A 19,540-nucleotide genomic window follows, 5' to 3' on the forward strand; every position below is an offset into this window, starting at 1 on the left:
AGAAAAGAAATGGTGGCACAGCTACTCAATGAGGATGGCAAAATGATAACAGATGACAAAGAAAAGGTAGAAGTGCTCAATTCCTACTTTGGCTCAGTCTTTTCCCAAAAGAGGGTCTATGACCCTCCCGGAAGACATGAAGTAGAAGGGGCAGGATTGGAGCTTGAGATTGATAGACAAATGGTCAAGGAATACCTAATCACTTTGAACGAGTTCAAATAGTCAGGGCCCGATAAATTGCATCCTAGAGTATTGAAGGAACTGGCTAAAGAATTCTCAGAACCGCTTTCTATTATCTTTGCAAAATCGTGGAGGACTGGTGAAGTGCTGGATGACTGGAGGAGAGCTAATGTTGTCCCTATCTTCAAAAAGGGGGGAAAGGAGGAACTGGGGAACTACAGACTAGTCAGCCTAACATCAATCCCTGGAAAAACTCTGGAGCAGATTATAAAGTAGTCAATCTGTAAGCACTTGGAAACAATGCAGTGATTACTAGGAGCCAACATGGATTTATGAAGGACAAATCCTGCCAAACTAATCTTATCTCATTTTTTGATCGGGTAATGTCCCTTGTAGACTGTGGGAATGCTGTGGACATAATATATCTCAACTACAGCCAAGCTTTTGACAAAGTGCCCCATGATATTCTGATTAGCAAGCTAGCTAAATGTGGGCTGGATGAAACAACTATCAGGTAGATCCACAGTTGGCTCCAGAATCGTACTCAAAGAGTGCTTATCAATGGTTCCTTCTCAAACTGGGTGGAAGTAACAAGTGAGGTACTTGTCGCAGACCAATGGGTCCAGGGTGGGCTTTTTCAGGAGTGGTCAAATCACCGCCTCTTTCAGGGCAGCTGGAACCATTACCTCCCACAACGATGTGTTGACCATACCCTGGATCCACTCAATCAACCCCCCCTCAGTAAGCTTTAGAAAGCCAAGAATGGCAAGGGTCAAGAGTACAAGTTGCTGGTCACATCATTGCAAGTACCTTGTCCACATCATCAGTCTGCATCAATGGAAACTATTCCCAAGAAGTTACAGCAGACGTTGCACTGGACACCTCATTGGGGACTACAGTAGATGTGGATGGGGCATCAAGACTGCTACAGAGGCAAGCAACTTTACACTCAAAGTACCTAGCAAACAATTCACAGTGGGTCTCCGAAGGGTCTATAACTCCATTTTCTGGAGTTGATGTCAACAGACCCTGCCAATATGGAAAAGCTCTGCTGGATGGCTACTTGAGGATGCGATGGAGGCAGAGAAGTGGGCCTTCTTCACCGCCCTCACTGCCACACAGTAGGCACGATTACGATGTTTTACTTGTGCCCGATCAGCCTCACAGCACATTTTTTGCCACTTGCACTCTATCTGTCATCTAGCCTGTTTCATTGCCCTTAGCTCACTGGTGTACCAAGGTGCAAACCGGGCTCCATAATAGCGGAGAGGGAGCTTGGAGGCAACCATGTCAAGAGCCTGACATGCCTCACTGTTCCACAGCATGACAAGGGCTTCAACAGGGTCACCTGCTCTATCTACTGGGAACTCTCTCAGGGCATTCAGGAATCCTGTGGATTCCATTAGGCTCCGGGGGCGGACCATGTTAATCTGTCCACCACCCCTGCAGGGAAGGATCGGAGCCATAAGTCTAAACTTCACCAGGAAGTGGTCTGACCATGACAATGAGGTGACATCCACCCCGCCATCTCCAGACCACCCCTTCCTCCATCTGGAGCAAAAACCAAGTCAAGGGTGTGCCCTGCCCTATGTGTTGGGCCAGTAACAACTTGAGACAGCCCCATGGTCATCATGGAGGCCATGAAGTCCCGAGTTGGAACACTTAATTAAAAAGTGCCATTAAAATGGAAGGATAGTTGAACTCCACTGCTAGTTTAACTTATTTGTTTAATGTTTTTATTTTAGAAAAAATATGAGCAGCACTTCAGCAGAAGCTCCCAGGGCAGTACAGAAAGACTAGGATTAAGTCCAATAATAAAACCATGCAGAAAGAGAAGCCAAGCAGGCCTGACAAAGTCGAGCAAATGCCAGGGCTCAGAGGCCCTGGGAGAGCAGGCACCAGGGCTGAAGCTGGCCGCCTCTTTTTAAAAAACTTAAAGCAGCCCGGCGCTGTACAGCAGAGTCCAGAGGCATGGAGAAGAAGGAAGAAGATGGTGGCGACAGTGATGTGCCTGGCCAGGCCAGCAGTGGAGCGTGAGTGCCTCTCCCTGCACTACACTGGAGAGGTGGCAACAGTAGAAATGAGCCCAGAGTAGTGCAAGGTCTGTTACTGGCTGGGCATCACCACTTCTGCCATTCCCAGCTACCTAGGACAGCACAAGCAGCACCTTGGAGGAGCCACTACAAGAACATCGGAAGCTGCCATAGACTGAGTCAGAGCACTGGTCCATCTCGCTCAGCGCTGTCTGGCAGAGGCTGTCCAGGGCTTCAGACAGGCACCCGACCTGGAAATGGAACCAGGGACCTTCTGCATGCAAAGCAGTGGCTCTGCTGCTTCTAGTTGATACCACCTGTGGATACATTGAGTGGGCAGGCAAGGCAGAAGCAGTGGTGCCCAACCAGCAAGAGAGGGGAAGCACCACTGCCTGTGCTGATCTGGGTTCCCCATCTCACTTTCATGGCCACCGGGTTATTCTTTCTTTCCTAGCACACAATTGACCATTGGGAAACAAAGAAAAATGAAAGGCGCTGCAGGGCCCAGAGTAGCCCAGGTGCTTTGCACCAGGGTCAGTGCAGCATTCCCACCCACCAGTGCCCAGCAGGCCTATGAGGAAGGGTTAGTTTGCCCATGACCCCCTCAAACCTGAAGCCAGCCCTGAAAGCCAGGCCAAACGATAACTGATCAAAACCCGCTATTCTACATGCTGGAATGCCTGATGTACATCTGCACCCAATATGTGGTAAAATCCCTCTTGCTACAGGGAAGGGCAGGGCTGTAGCTCAGGGGCAGAGCATCTGCCTTCTGTGTAGAAGGTCCCAGTTTCAATTCCTGGCATCTCTAATAGAGCTGGGAAAAGACTCTTGTCTGAAACTCTGGAAAGCCACCATCCTGAGCTAGATGGACCAAAGGCGACAGCCTGTGCTCCTTCTTGCTGCTTATATTCATGTTCAGATGAGAACACAGGAGGAGAAAACTGAGAGGAGGGGCCTGCTGCTTCCCAGCTCTGGAGCGATTCCCCCTCCCACCCAGCCGCACACTAGAGATCGAGAGGGATCTGTCCATTTCAGTTCTCTCAGTTTCTAATTTTTCCAATTCAGCTCGGTAGCAATTTGCAATTTTTAAAAAAAACTAAATCTTCATGAACGTTCTTCAGCAATTTAGTGTGAATGTTTCCTAATTAACACATATTTGTAAGCAATTTCTCCTAATGCATTTTTGTATGCTTTTTACTATTATATGCACTTGTATGCACATTTTTCTAAACACTGGTTTTTCAGAGACCTTCACTGAAAAATTTAGATAAGTGCAAAGGATGGTTGTGTTTTGGTCCTCAGTTTGTTTCAGAAAATGAGGGATTTGAGAGCTCCAGCTTCAAATGCAAACTAAATCAAGTTCCTGTTTCATCCCTACACCACCACACACGGCAGGTTTGTGATTGATAGTAACAAGAGGATAACTTCACTTGAATATTTTAACCATTTATATTTATATTTTAAAACTTTTTTTTCATGCTCGCTTTGAGGGCATACTTTCTCAACTCAAGAAGGAGCCTGAGTTAAAGCTCTAAAATAAATACGTAACACATCTTCCTCCTAAAGAGCTAATAAAATGTTCTCAGATCCACAACTCAGGCAGCATGAGGTTATGATCAGATGAGCCCTAGTGCTAAATAGGTATCTGTTCTGGACATTGCCTATGTAGCAAAGCTGTCCCTTTTCTGTCTAACTTGTTTTGTCCTCTAGACAGAAAGACATGAGGGGGAGAGGGTGAAACCATCAGCAAACAAAGAAATCAAACTGGAAACTTGGCATGTCACCTGAACTTCTTCATCCATCTCCGGGGAAAGATATTTCTATTGAGGGTGGGATGTGGGAATGTAGTGGGTGTGGGGGAAATAGAGATGTCAGAATGTGGAGGGGACGGAAAATGAGAAAATGTTTCCATTGGCAATTCTGTTTCCCTTTCTGGAAAAAAAAGGAACTACTTTCTTCATTATTTAGCCCAACTGACAGGTGCAAGCACTGGAGGTGAACATTGTCAAAAGGACTTTGGGCATCTGCAGTTCTGTTCCGATTGCGTTCAGCACTGGAGCCACTGTTGCCAGCGTGTCAGGGTGGCTGGTGGGAGACACCAGCACAGATGGGAACTTCACATACTGTACACATCATGACCAACTATAAAAAGAGTCACAAGGAATTGGTTGTTACCCAACAAGTCTCCTTGGAACCTTCACATCCAATTTAATCCAGGAGACATCCATAGTTTACAGTGAGCTTTTGTGTTTAAGCATCAGGACAGTATTAATGAAGGAGCAGAGCAGCTCTGGATTGCCGTGGTACGGATGTAACCACTGATCTCAGCCCGTTGTTCTGAAGGATGGAGGGGTTGATGGGGAGGCTCATTCAGAAGGGGAAGGGGTGGGAAGTAGGTGGCAAGACTGTTGGGAGGGTGAGACTGGCAACATGCTGGGAGACCATGAAAGAGCAATTCTCTGCTCCGGTTAAATTCTGTAGTCTCAGTAGACAGCTGAGGAGAAAAACAAAATTAAAGGGAAAAAATAATTAAAGCAAACAGCTTCCCTTTCTTTCAAAGGTGCGTCAGTGGAAAGCCACTGTGAGGTAAACTGACAAGCTGGAATGAGTTGACTTGACAGTGCATTGCTCAGGTAAAGGTTTGACGGTAGCAGTACGAGCTTTCTGAAGTGAAGTATTATGAAAAGGTAAATTATGTTTTGTATTCATGACTGAATGCATTTTATTTTAAACCCGACGCTGTCAAGGTGGAGATGCTAGCTTTATGTACCAGTGCCTCTAGCCTTGAAATTTGAGTGAGGCAACATGACAGCTTGTAATAAGTAATTTTTATACAGTTGCATTTATCACTCAAGTAGGCTTGGCAATATTAAACACAGGCCTTAAAAAGCTGGGGAAGAGAAGTACAGGGGCTGGAGGCCATTCACACACACACACACACACACACACACACACACACACAGACTTTTCTTTGTACGCTCTCTTTAAACTGGTTTCTGTTAATGTAGCACTTTTTAAGATATGCAGCAAAATGCCTCCAAATTGTTAATACTTCACTAAAAGGTTATGAATGGAATGACCCCATTTAGCCCAAAGGATGTTGTTTTAGGCTTTAATGAATTAGACGGTGCTGCCATTTCCCAGCAAAAATCAATTGCCTCAATTAACAAATTTCCACCATTCCAAATATTTACAGAGCTAAAGGGCCAGAGTCTGGGTCTCTGTGACTCTTAGTCCTCTTGCTAGTTTCCTCATTAATATCTCAGATTTGTTGGATGCAAGAGGTGGCTGCTCTGTTGCATTTGCTGTGAAACTTACTCTTCTTTTCAGCCCACTTCCTCCTCCACTCCCACAGGTTTTAATTGATGAATGATCCACTGCAAATGGGATTGGCGATAAGACAGTATTTTACTACTCAGATCAATAAAACTGTGTTCTGTCAGGTAATCAGTATTGGGGCATGGAAAGCAGGTAACCTCCAGTTTCTGCAAGGTTTTGACCCATCACATTTTGTCTCACTCCACCCAGGCTGTGAGCACACTAGTCGCCTACCACGAAGTGCTTCCATTGGCCATACCTGGAGGGGCAATGGGTTGATCTACCAACCAGTTGTGAAACCTGTTTGAAACTGAATTTTTAAAAAATGCACTCAAGCTGATCCCACCAGGTTTTACAGTAACAATGGGCAGGGTTTAACTAACACTGTGTGCCCCCATTTTCAGAAAAGAGAGGTGGACACATACTGGAACCGGCAGATCAGTAAACATGTGTCTAGATTTATTTGTTTAAAATATTTATACACCATCTTCCTCAGTGTTCAAGGTGGCTTACACAAATTGCAAAACACAACATAATAAAAGCAGTAATATTTTAAGAAACAGCAGCAATACAGGCTGCAATAAGGCAGTTTAAAAGCAACTGTAACACACATATACATTTCAAGAGTAAATCACTCCTGTAAGCTACTAATTCTTCCTGTTTCTAAGAAAGTTTATTGTGCCTAACTATGCACAGTGCTAATTACAAGGATCGCGAAGCCACCTCCTCTCCCCACTGTGTCATCTGTTGATGTAGATGACTGATTGGCTGGCCCTTGTAGCAATTACGAAACTTATTTCCTCAAAGTCTTTTTTTGGGGTTGTTTTAGGTGACATCAAAGTTCTGTCATTCAAGTCATCGCTTCATACTGCAGTCACCAAGTGGAAAACATGCAGTGGCTACCCCTTGATTTGGATGCATCTCTCCTGCAATGCATTTGATTCCTGCATTCCCATTCCTGCGTGCATCCCTCCCTGGCACCTTCACTGTACAGTTTTCTGTGAATGCTAAAGGTGCACCTCTTTACTCTGGCCTTTGTGATGTATGTTTTCAGGAAACCTCCCCCCTTCCTGTTGATTGTTGTTGTTGTTGTTATGTGCCTTCAAGTTGACTATGACTTATGGCGACCTTATGAATCAGTGACCTCCAAGAGCATCTGTCGTGCACCACCCTGTTCAGATCTTGTAAGTTCAGGTCTGTGGCTTCCTTTATGGAATCAATCCATCTCTTGTTTGGCCTTCCTCTTTTTCTACTCCCTTCTGTTTTTCCCACCATTGTTGTCTTTTCTAATGAATCAGGTCTTCTCATTATGTGTTCATTTGTTTTAATTATTTTTGATAATGGATTTTAAACTATTATAGCCCACCCTCCAGGTGAATGGAGGTTAATATTAATAACAATAATAATGCACTTCAACCTGCACTTATTACCCACATTAATCTTTATTAATTATTTTTATATATACCCCACCTTTTTGCTTTTCAGTACTCAAGATGACTTCCATAAATCAAAATAAATTACAGGGACTCAGGGCCGGTGCTGGCATATTCGGCGCCCCCCTGCAAATTATAAATCGGCACCCTTACCTTTTATAATTTTTTTTGGTTCATTTTTCAATTCAAATGTTATAAAAAATGTAACAAGGCAAATAAGGACAAATAAGAAAATCATTATGGAGTAGGAAAATGTTTTGTGTGAATAGTAAAATAAATAAAATAAATAAAGTAAAAGCCTTTATTTAGCAGAAAGTTACATAGTTACACGAATTTAGCCTTGCGCGCTTTCATGTTTGCAAACTTATGAATTAGTTCACTAATGTTTAATTGGGAAAACATCATTTTCAATTGCAATCATAGCTAGGTTTACAAGTCTATCTTGTGAAATACTTGACCGTAAATAATTTTAAACTATTTTTAATCAAGAAAAAGATCTCTCGCCACATGCCACGCTCACTGGAAGTGTCAGTAAAATTCTTAGTGCGATACTCATATTTGGGAATGTCAGATGATTGATCTGAATAAATTTTAGAGTTTCCTAAGGATTATGAAATTGACACATTTCAGCTTTAAACAGATCTGTAAAGGCAATCTGCTTAAGGGCTCTTGAACACTCTCCTTTAGAAACTTTAAAAGAAGAAGGGGGAGTGGAGAGAGAGACAGACAGACAGAAAGGAGGAAGAAGAAGGCTTTCTTACTCCTAAAGAAAGAACTAACATGGAGTCATGTTTTATACCCTCCTATGCCCAACACTCCAATCCTGTACACACTTAGGCAGGGAGTAAGGCCCATTGAACGAAATGGCTCTGCCTACGAAGTCGACATATGAAGGAGCACTCTGACAACTGCTCAGGAGGGAAAAAATGCAACCATTCACACAAACAAAATACAGAAGGTGGGGAGGGGGGAATTGCCTGATCTAAGCGTGTCAAAGAAAAAGCGCAGGAGGGGTCAGTTCAGCAGAATGGACCTCTGGAGGGTGACGAGAGAAACGTCCTGGCAAGAAGAAAGAGCAAGCATGGGAAGAGTTAAGATTCTGGCGGGGGTAGACCCACCACCACTACCCCTGGGTGGAAGGAGCAGGCAACACGCGTGTTGTTGCATGTGGGAACCAAGGCTATTTGGGGGTGGGGTGGGGGAAGAAGAGAAACCTTCCCTTGATCACTCACTGATGCCGTATTTCTCTCACTTAGTAGGGATCCAGTGGGCCATGCCGGGACGCAGAGGATTCCCACCACCACCACCCTCCTCTCCTGGTGTTACCCAGCCGGCAGGCGTCTCCATGACTCAGCCCCCTCTGGCCTTGGAGGCTCCCAGCTCCCCCACCATACTCAAAGGGTTGTATCCAGACTGCAGCGTTCCCCCCTTTTCCTTTGAGAGTTGATTCTCCGGCGGCAGCAGGGCACCGCTGATGGGGAACTTTCTGACCCGATCTGGACGGCCCACTTCTGCAGCCGCCGGAGAACCACCACCACCAGCATATCCGACGCCACTCCTGCCGCTGCTGGGAGGAATCACCTGCCCTGCCTATGCCTTACCCGGGACAGAGTGGGCTTGCAGCTACTTACTGGGCGACTGGCCCACTCACCTCCAGCGCCCCTCAAGCGTTGTGCCCTCCTGCCATACTTACCTTGCTTACCGTGTTACGCCGGCCCTGCGAGGACTGGACTGATTATGTGCATCATGGTTCGTTTCTTGCTCTTAGCATGAAGGGCCTTTTCCAGAGGCTATGTACCCACCATATATTTAAAGCACATTTAAAGCACATGACTTCCCCCAAAGAATCCTGAGATCTGTACTTTGTTAATGGTGCTGTGGACTGTAGCTCTGTGAGAAGTAAACTACAGTTCCCAGGACTCTTTGGGGGAAGTCATGTGCTTTCAATCTGCTTTAAATGTATTTTGTGTATGCAGCCACTCTCTGTAGTTTACACTGTGTACTAACTACAACTCTGAACTGGGCAGTTTTAATGTCCCTACTCCCCCTTTCTTATGATTCTGTCTTTAAACAAGATGGGGTGGCCACTCCGTGGCTCTCCAGATGCTGCTGAACTACAGCTCCCATCAGTCTCAGCCAACACAGCTCATGGTCAGGGATGATGGGAGCTTTAGTCCGGCAGCATCTGGAGAGCCATAAAGTAGCCACCCCTGAAGACCTTCAAACAAATGACATCTTCAGACTGAGGACTGTCCTTTGGATGTGCCCTGTGTTCAGAGCTTGGAAGATTACTTTTAAAAAGGAATAAATTACCATTACAATTACAATTGTTCTGAAAGGAATTGATTACTTTACCGTTACTCAAAAGTGATCACTACAATTACACTTCAGTTACTTAAAAAAAAAACTAGCTTGCCTAGTTATCGAAGTTAATGGCAAGTACTCTTGGACGAAACAGATTATCTTGACCCGTTCCAGTTTGGGTTCAGGCCTGGTTATGGGACTGAATCGGCCTTGGTTGCCCTGATGTATGACCTTTATTGGGAGAAGGACAGGGGGAGTGTGACCCTGTTACTCTTATTAACTTCTCAGCTACTTTTGATACCATTAACCATGGTATCGTTCTAGGCTGACTTGGTGAGATGTGTATTGGAGGCACGGTTTTAGAGTGGTTCCAATCCTACCTCCAGGCTGGATTACTGTAATGCGCTGTATGTGGGGCTGCCCTTGAGGTTGGTCTGGAAGCTGCAGCTGGTGCAAAATGTGGCAGTGAGACTGCTCACTGGGGCAACAGTGGTCAGGCTATTCCGGTCCAGAAACAGCTGCAGCTGTCTTACCAGCCAAAGCTGGTAAAAGGCACTCCTAGCCACTGAAGTCCCCTGGGCCTCTAGTGACAAAGATGGATCCACAAGCACCCCAAGAGTATGGATGTGCTCTTTCAGAGGGAGTACGACCCCATCCAAAGCAGGCAACTGACCAGTTATCTGAACTCTGGAACCACCAACCCACAATGCCTCCATCTTGCTAGGATTCAGCCTCAGTTTATTGGCCTTCATCCAGCCCACCACTGAGTCCAGGCAGCGGTCCAGAGCTTGCACAGCATCACCCGATTCAGATGTTACAGAGAAATAGAGCTGGGTATCATAAGTGTTACTGCTGACACCTTGCCGCCAAATCCCCTGATGACCACTCCCAAAGGTTTCATATAAATGCTAAACAGCATGGAGGACAAGATGGTACCCAGCGGCACCCCACAGTACAATTGCCAGGGAGTCAAAAGACAATCACCCAATGCTATTCTCTAATAATAACCCTTGTCCTTGCAGCACTTACCAGGGACTTCAGCTGTCTTGAGAGACAGCAAGCGAAAGGAGTGAGCAGCAAGCACCCAGGTGCTCAGATACTCACTCCCAGGGCAGATCTTCTTCAGTCCCCTAGTGCTCCAGCTACTCCTCCTTTGCCAGGAGCCCACATTGGTCAACCACCCAACTGACATCTTGACAGAAAATGTGCTGAAGTGGTTAAAAGACCATTTAAAAAAATGGTCCTGTGCTACGCCACTTTGGGGCTCTGAGGATGTAACCCAAACACTTGCTGGACATTAACAGCCCTCTGAGGAAACCATAGCAATCTTAGCTAACAATGCCCATCTTGCATAACTCAGCAGCTTCAAAGCAGTATGCTATAAACCTTTCATTTTCATGAGCCCCTGTATTGATTTGGATATTGAAGATGGATAAAAAAACATAAAGCAAAATTGTACTTATATAAGATATCTGGAAATATTTCAGAAAGGCTCACTGATAAAGAGCAACTTCCATCTCCAAAAATAGCCATTTAGCCTTGTGCCTTTTGCAATCTTATTATTGTTAATGCTTCACAATCATCCAGTTTTCGTCTCGGGTCAAAATGTTTACATGGCTAATGGCTTCTTAAAAGTTAATTCCCCAGTTATCCAAAATGTGGACTGAACAGAAAACAGTGCTGTCAACATGGTATAGAATGCAAAATGATTTTGTAAAAAAGAAGAACACAGATATGACTTTACAACAATATTTCAACAACTTATTCAGAATTGATGGCAAGAAAATATTTAGGATAGAGGAAATTCCCATCAGACTCTTATTATATGACTATGGCTATGACAGCAAGATTATTATGGAATACTGATAATGGAAGATTGGACACTGAAATTACTGGACTTAACAGGACTATTGAAGATGAAAGATGGAATTAATATGGATAATGGAATAATGGCTATTGAAATTATTGGACCTAACAGATTTTGATGAGATGGATTAATCGATATGTTTATTTGGACTATGGTTATGACAATAAGATTATTATTATTATTAACGAGATGGATTAATCGACATGTTTATTTGGAGAAAAATTGATAGATATATTTCTTAAAGAATTGAAACCTCTCTTTGACTTTTTGTGGAAAGAATAAAGTAATGTTTATGAGATTTGATGATTAATTAAGATAACTACTGGAGGAAAGTGATTTTATAATATAATTTAAGAGACAGGATTGTTATATATTGTAGACCTACAACTGATTTGATCTGCGACAAATGGGAAGTCAACATTTTATATTTTTGTTTAATCATTTTTGTTTTGTTTTGTTTTTTGTCTTTGAATGTTTTATGATTTTGTTTTGTATGTTTTATGAAAATTTGAATAAAAATTATTGTAAAAAAAAAAAAAGAATGCAAAATGATTTTATGGATCATATCACAAGAGACCAAGTATTAAATCCAAAGACTATATTTTCCAGCAGACTTGCATTAAAAGCAAAGTACTGTTGGAAAGGCTGCTATCATGAGGACAATTCTCGCCGTCTCTATTATCGCACAACCACTGCTAAACATTTTGTACATGTTGACATTTGCACATGGATGCTGACAAAACCCAGACGAATATTGTGTATGCCCAAAAATAGATACAAATTTTGTCACTTTTGGACATTCACAAGCGAATGCTTTTAAATGCCTTTGATTTTTTTGTTTCTGACTGTTTTTATGGATAATTTTAAGATTTCTTATAAACCAGTCAGAGGTTGTTACAATCAACCAGCATATAATTCATTGTTAAATTAAAAATAAATAAAAAAATAATGCTAACAATCAGATTTAGTTGAGTTCCAGCCTGACTGAACAAAGGAATCTGCTTATACTTGAGTCACACCTTTGGTCCTTCTGGCTCAGTATCACAATACATCGCCTTTTTCTCCCTTTCCCTTTTCTCTTGTTTGTTCCCTATTCTTTTTAATGTCAGCAGCGAGCAGAAAACCGGTGAGATCGTCTATACTAGTTTTGAGTTGCAGTGAATAATTTACTTCAGGAGTGAGCTGATCCACGCAAGGGTGGGAGCACGGGGAGAGACACACTTGCAGTTATACTGGTTTCCGTAGATCTCCACCTCTTTATTGTGCATCTGGGATTTTAAAGATCAAATGCATTTTCCCTTCAAGCCAGCTTCACACTGACTTCAAAACTGTTTGGTTGAATAACCCGTGGAAACGTTTTGCGGTAGGCGGTCTGACAATGGGGCTGGGTGTATTTCAATCAAACAAGAAAGATGTTTAAACCAGCTTCACACAGACTTCGAAACTATCTGGCTGGAGGTGGGAGGTAAGCAGCTTCCTCTGGGCGCTGAGGAAAGAACAAGAAGGCGGGAGAGAAGAGACTGGGGATAGAGGTGCCTCACGCTTTCCCCACAGCTCCCACCAAGCAGCAAGGGGGCAAGGAGAGCTTTTTAAGGGCACTAGGGTGCATGTAGCCCAGGAGGAGGAGAATAGGTACTCCGTCTGGTACCTGTTTTGTTTTTAACCATTCATTGCAAGCTTCCTTGCTGCAAGGGGCCTGTGAAGGAATGTGCCTCTCAGCATGTACAGAACGCCATGCACTCAGCAAATAATGTTCATGGAAGCTTAAACCACAGGCCTTTTCACTGTATGGTCTAGATGACCGGGGACTCACAATAGGCAGTTTTACGCTACACTACCTCTTACCTTTAAAAAAAAAATTCTGGGAGGCAGGTATCCTAACATGTTTAAGCCAGTAATACGTCCTGCTTTCAAATAGGTTCCAAAAGGTAAAGAAAAAACTCTTAGGTAGCCTGCCACTCTTGCTCTCTCTCCCCCCACCATTAACTGAAAACCCAAGCTGTCAGATATTATATTTCAGAAGGAATTCAGAATGAAAAATTTCCACAAAAATTCCCAACTCTGCTTCTGCATTATTGCCATTCCTCCAACTGTTTGGATGCCCCTCAGTTACCTACCTTGTCACCAAATGAGTACTCTTACAACCACACTAATGAGATTGTGGTTTTATAGTTGTGAAGTGCAAAAATTGTTTAGCTGGGTAAGGCTCCATTGGATAGACATAACCTTGCTGCTTTGAATGGAACCAGTCAGTGGTCACCCTAAAATCTAGGGCTAATCTAAACACTTGAGTATCTGGCACATAAAATCTAATTCAATTTAAGCAAGTGAAGTGTAAACATTTAAATTTTTGCTGGTTCACATTGAATTACAATACCTTCTTTTTATGTACCATAAGACCGCTCACCATGAAATTTCTGGCTACAGGTCTGGGCTCTTTTTGTTTACTAAACTGCTACAGCTGTGAGGCTAACTCTCCAATCACTCCCACAACTCAATGCAATTCTTTGCGTTATTCCTGCCACCATAATGCAAAGCGCGGATATGCAGCCAAACACAAAACAGATATAATGTAAAACTTACTGCATTGTCACAACACTAGAATATATGTGTAACAGTAACTGAACCACAGTTCCCAAGACACAAAGTGATTATATGCATGCACCACTGGGGATGTACTAAGTTAGTGGTTCCCAGACTTTCTTCTCCATGGACCACTAGAAAATTGCAAAAGGTCTTGGCAGACTACTTAATGATTTTTCTGCCTGTTGTAGCAATTGTAATGCACTGTGCTAGATGCTGCATGATTTTAAATTGTAGTTAAATAGCTTCTTTAATTTCTTATATATTGTTTTCCTTGTACTACAATTCAAATTCCATAGAAGTCATATTGTAATGCAACAACATACAAAATAAATAATAAAAGAAGCAATTAATATAACAATTAAAACCAATATGACTATGGTGATGGATGTCCCATCTTCAACCACAAATCCACAGACATATCTTGGACCACCTGAATGAAGCTCATGGACCATAGGTGATCCATGGAAAACAGTATGGGAGCATTCCATTGTTGTCACTCAACAGATATGATGTGGGCCTCAGTTCTTTCCGTAACATCTTATTTCTCATGCTGCATTTTAAGGCTACGATTCACTAAGGTAATGTTTACATTTTAAGCAAAGATGCACGTAGATGTAGCAATTCATTAAGCTGAGACGTGCAGTCTGATTCTATGCATGTGCACACTGGAAAAAGTCCCACTATGTTCAATGGGGTTTATTCCCAAGTAGGTAACCCTAGTAGTGCAGCATTGCTTTTTATTTAAGCCAACTGCATTTCTATATTCACACAACTCACTACAGATGCATTCTGTGTCAGTATGTTTTCATAAATATGAATGTCTCCTCCCAGAATGACACTCCTTTATGTAGTGAGCATATACCAAAGCTGAGGTTTAGTTTTATATAATAATTATTATGATTATTTCTAATAATTAATATATTGTTTCTATTAACAATAGCAAACTGCAGTCAGTGAATTGCAAGGCAAGGCGTGATGCAGCTTTAAGAAATACCTCATATCATTATTACATTCTTGCCACAAGTTCAATACATACCACTGACTATAGCAATCCACCTGCAAATCTCAAAGGGCAATCTGACAATCCACAAGTGCAACATACTATAAACATGCAGGTGCCAACATCACAAACCAGGAGACGACTCTGGGAAAGAAACTGTGCTTTTTCCTGTCTGGAAAATTGACTTTCTAAGTACAGATCACCACTAAACAAATTGGTGTGTGTGTGTGTGTGTGTGTGTGTGCGTGCGTGCATGCGCGCGTGTGCACGCACACGCGCACACACGTGGGCCAGCACAGCACCTCTTACTACCTTCTGCAAAGTTACATGGCCTGTAACTCTTAGTACCATCTGCAAAGTTACAGGGCCTGGCTCCTGAAAAGGTTTTGTGCTTAAATTTTTGTGTGGGCTGTTAATGATTCCACTTTGGCTTGCTAATAAAAGTTGATAATGTTTACCACTGATTTTCAGCAGCTCTTAGGGCCCTAGAAAGGCTTGTTTTACATCACACTGATTGGATCTTGTCACTCTTTCCTAAAGGGCAACATTTAAGAGGCTTCTCCTTTGAAGATCTGCCATCAATTAGCAGTTAGAATAAAAATCTGGATGTTTCCATCCTCAACTCCACAAGCTTATAATCAACAGATCTGGCATTCAGGATCATGACAAATGTGCTGCTTTGCCAGTTTGTTTCACTGAGATTGGTTCCTGCTGGGACGATATGCTCTCACACTTGTTAAGTTGGCACTTGACCATTTTCTGGGTTCTGCCTTGAACATGGCACATCTGTTGTAGCCACACACATGCATTCTGCTGGTTCAAAGTGCCACGTGATAAAGTGTCCTATTTTATGGACGTTATCCAGGCTTTGAGCACCCTTGGGTATACAGCTTAGCAATTCTGCAGTCTTGGTTACAGTTGATGAGCCAGGCTGCCATTAGCAATCTTCTCTCCTTTCCTCCCTTTCCAGGAGGGACACACATGCATACACACCCCTTCAATGGCTCAAACACAAGGCTATGTCAGATGGCTGTCTTGCTTGAAACATACTCTTGTGAGTTTGATAGCTCCCTTCAGTGCTCTCTAAATACACTTAGGCTGTGATGCATTCCCAGGCTCTTTGTTAACAATAAACTGCACAAGAAGAAAATAAGCATGTTCAGTAATCTTTTCTTGTAAACCACTGCTGTTGAGTATTTTCATTGAGTGGCTTGGGAAAAGGCCAGTCGTATTTCATTTTTTATTTATCTGTGTGAAAACATTGGAAGGTCTCTAGTCAATTCTTATCAGCTATAAGGTGGTGTGTCAAAAATTGTCAAAGGCATCAAAGTGACTAAAGGTTTGCTTGCATTTCAGTACTACATGATTCTTTCATCATGCAGAAACAGAGTTATCAAATTAGAACAAAAAGAGTGAAACCCAGCTCCCTTTCCCCAGCTCTTTGGGGTAAGCAGGGAGAGGGAACAGGAAAGGTTGGGATAGCTTGCATGAAAATATATCAGAAAACCAATAGTTGTACAAAACAATGGTAGTTATGTAGACTGTAGTGGAGAATGATGAAGGAAAATATTCATGGGGGTTAATACATAAAGAATGCATTCACAGCAATATTTTATACCTTTGATACCCTGAACTAATCACATATTACTTCCAAGGCAATTACAGGATAACATATATAACATGCCACTGCAGATCAGACAAATTGCAGAGCAAGGGTTGCCATAACACCTGCGAAGGCTTTCTGTGGGGCCCCTAGCATGTAGCCCAAAGGTGGAGCTTTTACTTTAAAAAAAAGTCTTTTGTCCTCTTAGAAATAAAGTTATGGAGCCAAGCGTGCAAGTACCCTTCTAAGTGATTTATGTGAAGTGAGCCAGCCTGCTTGCTCCTGCCTATCAGTGTTATTAGCCAATGAGTAACATCATAGCTGTGACTAATAAGTAAGTTGTTTGGACACCAGGCAATAAGAATCCTCGGGGTCCTAAAGAGCTGCTGTTTTGCTCTCCCTTTTAGTGCATTTTCCTGTGTTTTTCTAGTCCTTAGAATCACCATGGTTTGCCCTTCCTTTTCCCCAGCAACCTGGATGCATCTTTCCTTTTTTTTTTTTTTACAATAATTTTAATTCAAATTTTCACAAAACAAACAAAACAAAATCAAACAAACATAACACAATAAGAATAAAAATAAAAATAAAAAAATTGACTTCCGATTTGTCACAGATCAGCTATAAATATATAATATATATCAAACCTGTCCCTTAATACATACAAAATCACTTTTCTCCATAGTCTATCTTAATTAATCGTCAAATCCCATTATCATCATTTCATTTTTATCTTTCAACAAAAAGTCTAAGAGAGGCTTCCATTCCTTAAGAAATGTATCTGTCAATTTTTCTCTAAGTAAACATGTCAATTTATCCATTTCTACTAAGTCCATTAATTTCAATAGCCATTCTTCCGTTGTTGGTGTTGATTCCATTTTCCACTTTTGTGCATATAATAATCTTGCTGCCGTAATCATATATAATATTATTCTTCCATATTTCTTTTCTATTTGTTTAACCATAAAACCCAATAAAAAAATTCTGGTTTTGACTGAATATTTGTCTTTAGGATTTTTTGCATCATCCTACCTATCTGTGCCCAAAATAATTTTGCCTGTTTACACAACCACCACATATGATAAAATGATCCTTCTTGTTGTTTACATTTCCAACAAGCATTAGAAACATTACTATACATTTTTGACAACTTTTCTGGAGTCATGTACCAACGATACATCATTTTATAGAAATTTTCTTTAAGATTATAGCATAATGTAAATCTCAAGCCTTTTTTCCACATATTTTCCCATTGATCCATTTGTATATTATAACCAAAAATTTTTGCCCACTTTACCATACACTCTTTTACTTGTTCTTCTTCCATATCCATTTTCAGCAAGAGTTTATACATTTTCGCAATTATATTTTCATCATTTGTACACAAACCTATTTCAAAATCAGATTTATTTATTTCAAACCCATACATTTTCTTATCCATTTTATATCTTTCTAACAATTGTAAATAGGCAAACCATTGAGAACTATATCCTTCCTTTATCAGTTGTTCTCTCTCTTTCATTATATATTCTCCATGTACATTTTCTAATAGTTCTTGATATGTTAACCATTTCTCTTTTCCAGCCATTTCTCTTCTATAAAACGCTTCTTGACTTGAGACACATAATAGTATTTTTGAATAAAACCTTGGTTTATATCTATTCCATATTGTCAACAGAGGACGTCTTATAAAATGATTATTAAAATCCACATTAACTTTTACTTTATCATACCATAGATATCCATGCCATCCCCACTTCAGGTTATGGCCCTCCAAATCCAATAGCCTTTTATTCCTCAATAAAAACCATTCCTTTATCCAGACTAAACAACAGGCAGCATAATAAAGTCTCAAATTCGGTAATCCCAGTCCTCCTCTTTCTTTGGCGTCTTGTAATAATTTAAATTTAACTCTTGTCTTTTTTTCCCTGCCAAACAAATTTAGAAATATCTTTTTGCCATTGTTTAAAAGGTAAATCAGAGGATATTACAGGTATTGTTTGAAACAAAAACATCATTCTCGGCAGTACATTCATTTTTATCACGGATATTCTTTCCATTAATGACAATTGTAATTTATCCCATCTTAACAAGTCTTTCTTAATCTCTGTCCATAGTTTTTCATAATTATTATGAAACAACTTTGAATTTTTATTTGTCATAATAATACCTAAATATTTCAACTTTTCCTCTATTTTAAAATCTGTCTTGTCCATCAACTCTTTTTGTTCCCTTGAAGATAAATTTTTCACCAACATCTTTGTTTTTTGATTGTTGATCTTAAATCCTGCTAACGGTCCAAATCCTTTTAATTTGTCCATCAATGCATTAATTCCTTCCAAAGGGTTTTCTAATACAATTATCAAGTCATCAGCAAATGCTCTCAATTTATATTCCTCTTTTTTTTACCTTTATTCCCGAAATCCTTTTATCTTGCCTTATATCTCTAAGCAGCACTTCCAAGACCAAAATAAATAAAAGGGGAGATAATGGACATCCCTGTCTTGTACCCTTTTGTATTTCACATGAGTCCGTTAACCCCCCATTAACAATTATCTGTGCCTTCTGAGATGTATAAATAGATCTAATCCATTTTATAAAGTTATCTCCAAAATCCATTTGTTCCAGGACCTTAAACATAAATTTCCAATTCAAATTATCAAATGCTTTCTCAGCATCTAAAAAGATCAAAGCTGCTTGTTTATCATTTTGTTGTTCTAAGTATTCCAACACATTCAAAACATTCCTGATGTTATCACGTAGTTGTCTTTTAGGTAGAAACCCTGCTTGATCTTCCTGAATAAATTGTTGCAATATTATTTTCATTCTTTCTGCCAAAATCGTTGTAAAAATTTTATAGTCATTATTCAATAAAGATATCGGCTGATAATTTTTTGTTTTGGTTAGATCCTGCTCCTCTTTAGGTATTAATGTTATATTGGCATTTTTCCAACTATCCGGTATCTTCCCCTCTTGCAAAATAGAATTCATTGTATACTGTAAAGGTAATAAGAGTTCCTCCTCCAAGCATTTATAATACACTGCTGATAGTCCATCCGGTCCTGGCGCCTTTCCTAATTTAATTTTACTTATAGCCTCAGATATTTCTCTTGACATAATAGGACCATTAATAGCTTGTCTCTGAAAATCTGTAATTTTAGGCAAATTCTGTTTAGATATATACTCTTCTATTTTTTCAGAGGGAATTTCCTGACACTT

The sequence above is a fragment of the Rhineura floridana genome, chromosome 4 (genome assembly GCF_030035675.1).
Source record: "Rhineura floridana isolate rRhiFlo1 chromosome 4, rRhiFlo1.hap2, whole genome shotgun sequence".
Taxonomy (NCBI): Eukaryota; Metazoa; Chordata; class Lepidosauria; order Squamata; family Rhineuridae; genus Rhineura; species Rhineura floridana.